This window comes from Psammomys obesus, unplaced genomic scaffold (genome assembly GCF_907164565.1).
Source record: "Psammomys obesus unplaced genomic scaffold, mPsaObe1.curated_primary_1811, whole genome shotgun sequence".
Taxonomy (NCBI): domain Eukaryota; kingdom Metazoa; phylum Chordata; class Mammalia; order Rodentia; family Muridae; genus Psammomys; species Psammomys obesus.
The window spans coordinates 3,479,675-3,492,511 of NW_026585687.1; positions in this window are offsets into that span (position 1 = coordinate 3,479,675).

Below are 12,837 nucleotides of genomic sequence, written 5' to 3' on the forward strand. Positions count from 1 at the left end.
ATTCTATGAGGCTACAGTCACCTTGATACCTAAAGCTCACAAAGACCCCAAAAAAGAAAGAGAATTTCAGGCAAGTCTCACTATGAACGTTGAAGCAAAAACACTCAACAAAATACTCTCAAACCGAATCCAAGAACACATAAAATATATCATCCACCATGACCAAGTAGGTTTCATCTCAGGTATTCAGAGATGGTTCAACATACAGGAATCCATCAATGTAATCCAGCATATAACCAAACTGAAGGAGAAAAACCACAAGATCATCTCCTTAGATGCCAAAAAAGCATTTGACAAAATCTAACACCCATTCTTGTTTAAAGTCTTGGAGAGATCAGGGATACAAGGCACATACCTAAACATAGTAAAGACAATATACAGCCAGCTTATAGCAGAGAAACTTCAATCAATGCCATTGAAATCAGGGAGAAGGCAAGGATGCCCACTCTTTCCATATCTTTTAAACATAGTACTTGAGGTCATAGATCGAGCTATAAGACAACTAAAGGAGATCAAGGCGATAAAAATCAGAAAGGAAGAAGTTAAAGTATCACTATTTGCAGATGATATGATAGTATACATGAGCAACCCCCAAAATTCAACCAGAGAATTCCTTCAGGTGACAGACACCTTGAGCAAAGTGGCTGGATACAAAATTAACTACAAAAAATCAGTAGCCCTCCTGTATACAAAAGACAAAAGGGCTGAGTAAGAAATTAAGGAAACAACACCCTTTACTGTAGCCACAAATAAAATGAAGTATCTTGGTGTGACTGTTACCAAGCAAGTGAAAGACCTGTTTGAAAAACAAAACAAAACAAAACAAAACAAAACAAAACAAAACAAAACAAAAAAACCTTCAAATCTCTGAAGAAAGAAATTGAAGAGGATGTCAGAAGATGGAAAGATCTCCCATGCTCATGGATCAGTAGGATTAGCATATTTAAAATGGACATCCTGCCAAAAGCAATCTACAGATTCAGTGCAATTCCCATCAAAATACCAACAGAAATATTTACAGACCTTGAAAGAACAATTCTCAATTTCATATTGAAAAACAAAAAACCCAGAATTGCTAAAACATTCCTGTACAACAACAGATCATATGGAGGTATCTCCATCCTTGATCTCAAGCTGTACTATAGAGCAACAGTAATACAAACTGCATGGTACTGGCATAGAAACAGAAAGGAGGATCAATGGAATCGAATAGAGGACGTAGAAATAAACCCACACACCTACATATATTTAATTTTGGACAAAGAAGCCAAAACCACACAATGGAAAAAGATAGCATCTTCAGCAAATAGTGCTGGTTTAACTGTATATCTACATGTAGAAAAATGCAAACAGATCCATATTTATCACCCTGCACAAAACTAAAGACCAAGTGAATCAAAGACCTCAACATAAAACCAGACACACTAAACCCTGTTAGAAGAAAAAGTGGGGAAGAACCTTGAATTCTTGGCACAGGAGACAACTTCCTGAACAGAACACCAACAGCACAGGCTCTAAGATCAAAAATCAATAAATGGGACCTCATGAGACTGAGAAGCTTCTGTAAAGGAAAGGACACTGTCATCAGAAGAAAATGCCAGGCTGCAGGTTGGGAAAGGATCTTCACCAACCCTATATCTGACAGAGGGCTAATATCCAGAATATATAAAGAACTCAAGAAGTTAAACAGCAACAAATAAAGTAATACAATTACAAAAATGGAGTACAGCGCTAAACAGAGAATTCTCAATAGAGGAATATCGAATGGCAGAGAAACACTAAGAAGTGCTCAGCATCCTAACTCATCAATGAAATGCAAATCAAAACAACCCTGATACTACTCAGCAATTAAAATCAAGGAAATCATGAAATTTTCAGGCAAATGGTAGGAGCTAGAAAAGATTATCTTGAGTGAGGTATCCCAGAAACAGAAAAACACACGCGGTATATACTCACTTATAAGTGGATACTAGACATATAATATAGGATAAACCTACAAAAATCTGTACACCTAAAGAAGGTGAACTAGAAGCAGTATCCTGGGTAAGATGATCAATCTTCACTCAGAAAGGAATACGGGGCAGACATTGTAAGAAGGAGAAAACAGGAAATAGGACAAGAGCCTACCACGGAGGGCCTCCCAAATACTCTACCCAGCATTGTATAAAAGCAAATAATGAGACTCATAAACAAACATTGGCCAGCATGCAGGGAATCTTAGGAAAGATGGGGGAGGTAGAAAGACCTGGAGAGGCCAGGAGCTCCACAAGCATAGCAACAGAACCAAATATCTGGGCACAGGTGTCTTTTCTGAGACTGATACTCCAACCAAGGACCATTCCTGGATATAACCTAGAACCCTTGCTCAGATGTACCCCATGGCAGCTCAATATCCAAGTGGGTATCCTAGTAAAGGGAACAGGGACTGTTTCTGACATGAACTCAGTGGCTGGCTCTTTGACTATCTCCCCTGGATGGTGGAGCAGCCTTGCCAAGCCACAGAGGAGGACAATGCAGCCAGTTCTGATGAGGCAAGACAAGCTAGGGTCAGATGGAAGGGGAGGAGGTCCTCCCCTATCTGTGAACTTGGAGAGGGGCATAGGAGGAGATGACGGGAGGGGTGGGAGGAGGAGAGGAGGAGGGAGCTACAGCTGGGATACAAAGTGAATAAACTGCAATTAATATAAAAAATAAAACTTTAATTAATAAAAAAAAAATCCTGAGGTTTCACCTTACACCCATCAGAATGGCTAAGACCAAAAACTCAAGTGACAACCCGTGCTGGAGAGGATGTGAAGAAAGGGGAACCCTTCTTCATTGCTGATGCGAATGTAAACTTGTACAACCACTCTGAAAATCAACCTGGAGATTTCTCAGAAAACTGGTAATAGTGCTACCTCAAGACCCAGGTCTATTACTCCTAGGCATATATCCAAAAGATGCTCAAGTACACAACAAGGACATTTGCTCAATCATGTTCATAGCAGCTTTGTTCATAATATCCAGAATCTGGAAACAACCTAGTTGTCCCTCAACAGAGGAATGGATACAGAAGTTGTGGTACATTTACACAACGGAATACTACTCAGCTCTTAAAATACAAGGAAATCATGCAATTTGCACACAAATGGTGGTAACTAGAAACTATCATCTTTAGTGAGGTAACCTGGAAGGAGAAAGACACTCATGGTATATACTCACTAGTAAGTGGATACTAGACATATAAAATAGAATAAACATACTAAAATCTGTACATCTAAAAATGCTAAGCAAGAAGGAGGACCCTGGGTAAGATGCTCAATCCTCTTTCAGAAAGGCAATCATGATAGACATCTGAAGAGGGAGAAAACAGGGAATAGGACAGGAGCCTACCACAGAGGGCCTCTGAAAGACTCCACCCAGCAGGGTATTGAAGCAGATGCTGAGACTCATAGCCAAACTTTGGGCAGAGTGCAGGGAATCTTATGAAAGAGCCGGTGATAGAAAGACCTGGAGGAGACAGGCGGTTCACAAGGAGAGGAACAGAACCAAAAAATCTGGGCCCAAGGGTCTTTTCTGAGACTGATACTCCAACCAAGGACCATGCATGGAGATAACCTAGAATCTTTGCACATATGTAGCCCATGGCAGCTCAGTGTCCAAGTGGGTGTCCTAGTAATGGGAACAGGGACTGTCTCTGACATGAATTCAGTGGCAGGCTCTTTGATCACCTCCCCTCGAAGGGGTGCAGCCTTACCAGGCCACAGAGGAAGACAGTTCAAACAGTCCTGATGAGACCTGATAGGTTAGGGTCAGATGGAATTGGAGCAGGACCTCCCCCATCAGTGGACTTGGGGAGGGTCATGGGAGGAGAAGATGGAGGGAGGCCTGTATTGGAAGGGGATGAGGGAGAGGGCTACAGCTGGGATACAAAGTGAATAAATTATGATAAAATAAATTAACAAATTAAAAGGAATAAATCTATGTATTTGGAGGTTATAAGGTATAATTCTGATAGTGATTTCTGTTTTAATCTCATTGTGGTCTGAGAACATGTTTTTTGTGATTCTGTTATTAATTAAAAAATTAGACAAGCTGTTATGTCATCTGTCTCAATGAATGTTCTGTACGAGTTGAGAGAATGTGTATTCTGAAGATGATTTGTTGGCAAGCATCTTTACCTGCTTTGCAAAGTTAGGCTAGTTCTATTCCACCGAGATATATTCCAAGCTTTTAGTGTTTTGAGACAGGGTCTTAATTTGTAGCTGAGGCTGACCTTGTACTGGGGTAGTCTTAGACTGTGATCCTTTTGTCTCCACTTTCTCCGTACTACAAGTATAGATACTCACAACTATGTCCACTTGCCTTTGTGATTTTAACTGCATTTTTAAAGTGTTTTGTTCTTTTGTTCAGTCAGGGCTATTTTTGGAATAGCCCTGGTAGCCTTAGAACTCTCTCTCTTTGTGCACCAGCCTGGTCTTGATCTCAGAGATCTGCCTGCCTCTGCTCCCTAAATGCTTGGATTTAAGGCGTGTACTGCGTTTCTTAGTAATCTTTCTTTTGTCATGTTAGTTATACTTCATTTCCATAAAAAACTTATCCTAATTTATTCCTGTTCTCTGTATATTTTCTGTCTTTCATTCTGTTTATTTATGAGCGTACATATATTTGGTGATGGTTTGTTTTAGATGTCATCTTGTCACAATCTAGAGTCACTTGGAAGGTGAGCATGAATGAAGGAATGCCAGGATCAGGTTGTAATGTTGGTGTGTGTGTATTTATTTCTGCCCTGCTCTTTGTTATTTCCTTTCTCTTGCTAACTCTGTGTTCAATTTGTTCTTTTTCTAATCCCTTTAGTTTGAAAGACTTGTTATTCATTTGATAGCTTTCTTCTTTCTTACTGGAAATATTTATTACTTCACTCTCCTCTTCATAGTGTTTGCTTACATACTGTACATCTTGGTATATTGCATTTCATTTTCTTTTGGCTGACGGAGTTTTATACTTGGTTTTGATTTATTCTTTGTTTCAATAGTTTAAATTACCTCGTTTATCCTCCATACAGTTCCGAATTTTGGGTTTTCTTATATTAATGATTTGGGGCTTCATTTCATTGTGTATCATTTCCATTGTAATATTTTTACTTATTAATTACCTAACATATCTAGCCTGGAGAGATTATTCTCATCTGGAGAATGTTCTCTGTAAACTTCAGAAAAACATGCATTATTCAGAAAAACACATTGTTGGGTAGAATATTTTGTCCTTCCTTCCTTCCTTCCTTCCTTCCTTCCTTCCTTCCTTCCTTCCTTCCTTCCTTCCTTCCTTCCTTCCTCCCTCCCTCCCTCCCTCCCTCCCTCCCTCCCTCTCTCTCTCTCTTTCTTTCTTTCTTTCCTTTTTTTCAAGACAGGGTTTCTCTGTGTAGCATTGGCTGTCCTAGACTTTCTTTGTAGACCAGGCTGGCCTCAAACTCACAGAGATCTGCTTGCCTCTGCATCCTTGAGTGCTGGGATTACCGGGCATGGTTGCCAGGCTTGCATAGTTCAAACATGCTGTTTCCTGAGTCATTTTCTGTTTAAAAGTTTTGCTCATTGTTGAGAGAGAATATTGACGTTTGCTTTTATTGTATTGTGCTTTTATAGTTTTACATCTGTCAACATTTGCCTTATTTATTTAAGTACACTGATATTGGATGCATAGTAATATATATATATATTTGATGGAGTCTTGCCGAATTGTCCTTTTTATCTTAGCAAAATGGATATACTTGTTTTTTTCTTCCATTGATTGCTTGATAAAGTACAGTCACTCTTTCTCTCTTTTAGTAGTCATTAATATGGAATATCTTTCTTTATTCCTTCTTCTCCAGTCTCTAAGTGACTAATTCTAAAGTAGATAGCACATAGCAGCTTATCTTCATTTATGTTCATGTGTCTGTATACTTACTGTTTTTTTTAAAAGATAGTTTCTCAAGTTAGTCTCAACCTCCTAATTCTTTCATGTCTGTTTCCTGAGTATAGTCTGTATCTTTTTATTATAGACGCTAATCTATTTGTGTTTGAAATGTTATTAATGGATAAAAGCTGTTTTCATTACATCTGTCTCAGTTTTAGTTCTTTTTGCCATTTTCCTTTGTTATTTGTTGAATGTTAATAATTATTTTACTCATTTATTTATCTTTTTGTTCTTTCATTTTTATTGTCACAGGGTTTTTTTTTGCTGTGTATTCCATGATAGTTTGAAACCTATGATCTTCCTGCCTCAGCCTCCTGCCTAGCTACAGGTTGTTGTTCTCAGATCGGCGGGACTCTGGATCTTGCCTGGGGTTCTGGAACTTCCAGATGGAGAACAGGGGTTCGGTTTCTCTTAGGAGCAGCTGGAGAACCTTGGGGTGAGACCCAAGTATGCTAAGCCGGAGTGTAGAAAAGGTTTTCTACAGAGTGTTACAGTTTAGCTTTCTTAGCATGAGGTCACTGGTGGCAATGGAAGCTTGGGCATTCCAAACTCTATTGAGATACCAAAGTGTTACAGCTCTTGATCAAGCTACTTTGCTGATTACCGCAGAGGTGTGGGCCAAAGCCCATGCCTGGTCGGTCGACTTGCAGCCCAGACACAGGTCTGGCGAGGCCCAGGCCCAGTGAGGCCCAGGCCCAGTGGGTTAGAGGTCAGGCCTGGTGGAGGATAAGTGATGACTCTCAGATGGTCTTGAAGTAAAACAGCGGACACCTTTATTTGTGTGAAATCAAGGGTAATATAAACCCTAGGCAGAGGGAGAGATTTTGAAGGTGAATGTGTTTGATTTGCTGAGATTAGGTGGTCAGGGATATTTAATGGTCCTATTACAAGAAGGAAAATACTGTACTTAATTATCCTATGGGGGTGGGTGGCCGAGCTCCAAGTACAATTGAAGGCCACTGCAGGACTAAGATCCTTAGCAGGGTGGGGGAGTTTCTAGGAATCGTAGGTGCCTGCTAGAGCAGTTTCCTTATCAGGGGACTGGTCCGGCCTGATCTGCCCTGAGGGCTATGGGACCTCCTTACATGACTTGGAAACACCCAGATCAGGAGAGACTTTCAAAATCCCGCTGAGAAAAGGAAGTCTATCATCATAGCCCAAGAGCAAATAAATGGCTATCTGGACCTTATTCAGCAGAGCCCCACAACAGGTTTCCAATAGGGATGGCGACTTTTGGTTGTCAACTTGACTACATCTGGAATTAACTAAAGCAGGGTACACTCGTGAAGACTGATTAGTTAACTGGATCACCTGAGGTAGGAAGACTCACCTTAAGTCCATATAACTTGAGGTCAGAAGACCCACTCTTAATCTGGGTCACAACTTCTGTCAGCCTAGGTAAAGGACAAGGGAGAAGTAAACTCTTTCATGGCTTGCCCTCACACATCCCTTCACTCGTATTAGAGCCTACTTTTTTGGGAATCCAGCATATACTGAAGACCAGCTGAGACATTCAGCCTCATGATGGACTGGATTCCTGGACTTTCTATTGGGAGACAGAAATTCTTGGACTAACTGGACCCAATCTAATCTATTATTGCTTGCTATATCTTCTATCTCTCCATATTATTAATTCTGTCAGTTCAGTTTCTCTAGAGAACCACAACTAATACATACAATGGTTAAATGAGGATTACAAAAAAATCTTCACAGTTGTAAATTCTATTTTAATCTAATAAGTTTAACAGTATACAAAATTTATATTCTACTTCATTTAATATTTTATGTTGTATATATAGTAAAATTTTAATCATTATAGTCATTATTTTATATTTTATTTAAATTAAAGAGATGAGAATTTCTTACTTGAGTGTTGTTTTACATCATTTCTACCTTTTTCTCTCCCCAATGCAACTCCTCCAATGTCTCTTCGATCTCCTCTCAAATTCATTACATCCACCTCTTCAATTATTCTCTCTCTCTCTCTCTCTCACACACACACACACACACACACACACACACACACACACACACGTGCGTGCTCACAGACACACAGCCTATTGAGTCCTTTGGTGATATATATATATATACCATTTGGGATTGGACAATTTATCAGGGAACTCATCCTTACAGAAGACTGATTCATTTTCTCTCAACATCCATTAGTAGCCTATAGTTCTTTATGTAGGGGCCTTGTGAGAATCTACTATCCATGGTGGCATGCCAACTGATAGTGTTGTTCAAGTCTTGTCTAGGTGACCATATTTGTTGAAATTTCATGGGTGCATCTTCTCTGTCATATCTAGAAGCATTGTCTCACAGCAGACATACTTGTCCTCCTCCGGCTCTTACAATTTTTCCATTCCCTCTTCCATGATGTGTTCTGAGCCTTAGATGTGGGTGTTGTGCTGAAGATACATCATTTGGGACTGGCTGCCAGAAGGTGTGGCCAAGCTTAAACGTGAGTCTTCTGTACTCACGTTATAAACCTCAAATGATCCAGTTAACTGAAAATTCCTCATGAGTGTTCCCTGTTTCAGTTAATTCTAAATGTTCTCTGCACTTTGACCAGTTGTGAATTCTGTGATGGTCTCTAGCTGCTTGATAAAGCTCCTTTGGTGAGGAATGAGAATTAAACGTATCTGTGGGTATAAAGATAAACATTTAGAATGCAATTTGAAATTAAACTGGTTTAGGAAACTGACATAGGTTCTCCTCTATGGCCCATGACCTTACCAGCCATTGGTAGTTGGCAAGGTTTACAGTAATAGGTATCATTTTCTTCCTGCTGAGCTGGCTTAAGTCTGCTCAGATAGCTGTTGGTTACCCTCAGAGTATTTGTTGGTGTATAAAAAAGGACCTAATTTTTGTAAATTGTCACTTTGCTGAATTTTAAAATCATTTCTAGAAGTTTTCTGGTGGAATTTTTGGGATCTCTATTTATAATATATAATTTGCAAATAGAAATAATTTAACTTCCTTTTCTATTTCTCTCCCTTTAATTTTTCTTCTCTTGTCTTATTGCTCCTGTTAGTTTTTCAATCACTATATTGAAAAGGAGTGAGGATAGTGAACAACCCCATTTCACTTCTGATTTTCACAGAATTGCTTAGAGTTTTTGTTCACTTAGGATGATGTTGGCTGTAGGCTTATATTGTCTTTATTATGTTGAGGTATATTTCCTTCATTTCTGTTCTTTCTATGATCTTTATTTTTAATATTCATTTATTTATTATTTATACAGTGTTCTGCCTGCATGTGTGCCTGCACACCAGAAGAGGGCACCAGATCTCATTATAAATGGTTATGAGCCACCACATTGGTGCTGGGAATTGAACTTAGGACCTTTGGAAGAGTAGCCAGTGCTCTTAACCTCTGAACCATCTCTGCAGCCCCTATAATCTTTATTATGAATGCATTGTTGGATTCTGCCAAAGGCCTTTTAAGCATCCATTGAGATGATCATGTGATTTTTGTCTTTAAACTCATTTATATGATATATTGCATTTATTGATTTATGTATGCTCAATCATCCTTGCACCTTTGGAATAAAGAAAACTTGATCATGAAGGGTGACCTTATTGATATATACCTGTATTTGACTTGTGAGTATTTTATTGAGGTGTTTTGCATCTATTTTCATCAGGGATACTGGTCTATATTTCTTTCTATTTTTGTATGTCACTACCTGGTTTTGTTATTAGAGTTATACCAGCTCTGTAGGAGTAGTTTGGAAGTTCTTTTTCTGTTTCTATTTTCTAGAACAATTTAAGAGGTATCAGTTACAGTTCTTTGAAAGTCTGGTAGACTTCTGCTCTGAATTCACGGCTTTTTGTTTTTGTTTTTTTTTTTTTTTTTTTTTTTTGTCAAGAAGGCTTTTTATTACTGTTTCAACTTCCTTATTTGTTATGGGTCTGTTTAGGTTGTATTGAGTTGGAGAGATGATTCAACAGTTAAGAAAGCTGGTTGCTCTTTTAGAGGTCCTGGGGTCGATTCCTAACACTTACATTGTGACACACAACCATAAAGAACTCCAGTTACAGAGGATTCTATGCCCCCTTTTAGCATTTGTGGACATTGCATGCATGTGGCAAAACATTCGTTATATGCACAGAATATTTTAAAAATTTATTACAATTTATTCACTTTGTATTCCAGCTGTGGCCCCCTCCCTGATCCCCTCCCAATCCCACTCTCCCTCCTTCTTCTCCCCCTATGCCCCTCCCCTTGTCCACTGATAGGGGAGGTCCTCCTCCCCTTTTCTCTGACCTTAGCTTATCAGGTCTAATCTATCAGGCTGCATTGTCTTCCTCTGTGGCCTGGTAAGGCTGCTCCCTTTCCCAGGGGGAGGTGATCAATGATCCAGCCACTGAATTGCATTATATTTTATTTGCTCACTTGTATACTGCATGAATGTGCATGCATACTCCATGGCACACATGTGGAAGTCAGAGAGCAACTTGCAGGAATCTATTCTCTCCTTCCACCATGTAGGTCCCAGGGATCAAACTCAAATTATCAGTCTTGGTGACATGTGTCTTTACAAATTAAAAAGATCTTTAACAAGCAATGAAACTGAAGCATCAAAGGAAAATCCAGGACTAATCAGGTTCACTGTGAAATTCCACCAGAACTTTAAAGAAATTTTATATAAGTAGGCTTATATTTTAGGAAGCTTCTGCTGTTATTCTTCTACATATGACTTTTTCAGGTCTTTAGTGTTAGTTACCCCTTCCCAAATTCCCTCCTCTGTCTTGCCCTCCCATCCCCTAACCCTTCACCCTTTCTATTCCATTATTCTCCTTTCCTCTGTATTTTATCACTGTGTTCTATCTTCCCTCCCTTGAAAGCTCTTTCTCCCCATGGCCCTTTTTAATTACCTGACCTCTGGGTATTCTAAATAAAGCACACACATCTAAATGTTCAAAGCTAACACCCACAAATGATAGAAAGCATGAGACATATGTCTTTCAGGGTCTGTATTATGTCACTCAGAATGATTGTTTCCAGTTCTAGCCATTTACCTATGAATTTCAAGATTTCCTTTTTTCTTTAAAGGAAAGTGTGTTTATCTTTAGGAAATACAAATTCAAGTACGTTGGGTAAAGGAGTTACCACATCTGCAACAAACATTTAAATGGTTCAGAACCAAAGCACGTTTCCTAGACTTATAAAGAACACAGAGCCTATTCATTAAGGACAATAAATACAGAAGAAATTGTGAAGTTTAAAGAATCACAATTTTACAAACATGCTGATAAAAATTGTTCAGATAAGAATTATCAAAAGATGTTAAATAGTAGAGTTTTATTGACAAGTTATGAACCATGAAAAGGAAAACAGTAACTACACAGGGGTGAGAGTGGACCCCCATCTGACCATGTTACCAACTTAGCATCACTAGGTAGAGATATTCTGTGCATCTGGTTATGGTACTTAGTGATTGAACATCACTTGACATTATTCCCCTTCACACTGCACGATCTAGCCATGAGGCACAACAGAAAATAACCAACTATTCTTATCTGTTTTTCCATTGCAACAATATTTTAAAAGACATAAAACAGCAGAGCAGTTTCTGCACATTATAGAGTCCTGACAGGCATCACGCAATCGTGGGTTGGATCCCGCTGCTGATAAGAAATGGAACTGATGAAACTGCAGTACAGACTGCCAGCTAGACAAAGCTGTTACACAATGTTCAGCCCCTGAATTCCCAACTACCCTTAGGTAAGATCATATGTTTATTCATATGAAGGCCATGTGCAGTATTAAGAGTAAATGGGTGCTGCCTACACTGTGCTCTCAAATGGTTCAAAGAAAAAAGAAATTTTAAGAAACAGAAAATAATAAAGTTTTATTTTTTTAACTTTTATTAATTATACTTTATTCACTTTGTATCTCCCATAAACCCTCCCTCCTCCCCTCCTAATCCCACCCTCCCTCCCCCTTCTTCACCTATGCCCCTCTCCAAGTCCACTGATAGGGGAGGTCCCCCTCTCTTTCCTTCTGATCTTAGACTATCAGTTCTCATCAGAAGTGGCTGTATTGTCATCTTCTGTGGCCCGGTAAGGCTGCACCCCTCTCAGAGGGAGGCGTTCAAAGAGCAGTGCAACAAACATTTCAAAATGAAGTCAAAGCAATGACTAGATCGTCTACCTAAAATTCTTGAAACTTTGAATACTAAAATGTTTAGTCCTGGCATGTTCTCCTGGGTAAGGGGTTTGGGAACAAAAAGACATCAGGGAGTCCACAGAAGGATGGAAAGGGTTAAGCCTCTTCCCAGAGACAATATCAGTAGTCTTGTCAAGTTTTTCCCACCTACACAGAAACTTCCAAACACACATATAGTTCTATCATTTGGTGCTGACATACATTGCAGATTTCCATCACTTTTATACATTGTCAAAATATTACTGGCTTTGATTTTACTATCTTGTTTTGCTGTACCCTGTTTTTTGCCTTCCTTTGTACAAAGTATTTTATTTTTATGTTCTTTTTGGAACTTCTTTATCTGATAGTTACATCTACTCAGCTGAGGAATCATGCTATTATTATTCATTAGTGTGAAGATTATTAACCCTCACATTCTTTCCTGAGACATAAAGAAATCTCTGGAGCATTTGGATCTGGACACTGGGCTTACTCATGTAAGGAAGCTACTCAAGGTAACTATAAGAGGTAAGTTACTATAAGAGGCAAGTTCTGGCCCAGACTGACCCCGAGAAATGTACCTTTCTCAAAGAATATCAACCTAATTTTTAATGGCTTAAAGGCTTGTGTCACCATGCACCATTCTCTTTTCACTTTTTAAACTTTGTTTTCTGTTTCAAAGATATCTCTCAAAAAGTAGAGGCTTGTTTTTATTACTTAAGAACCCAGGCACATATGGACATGGATGAA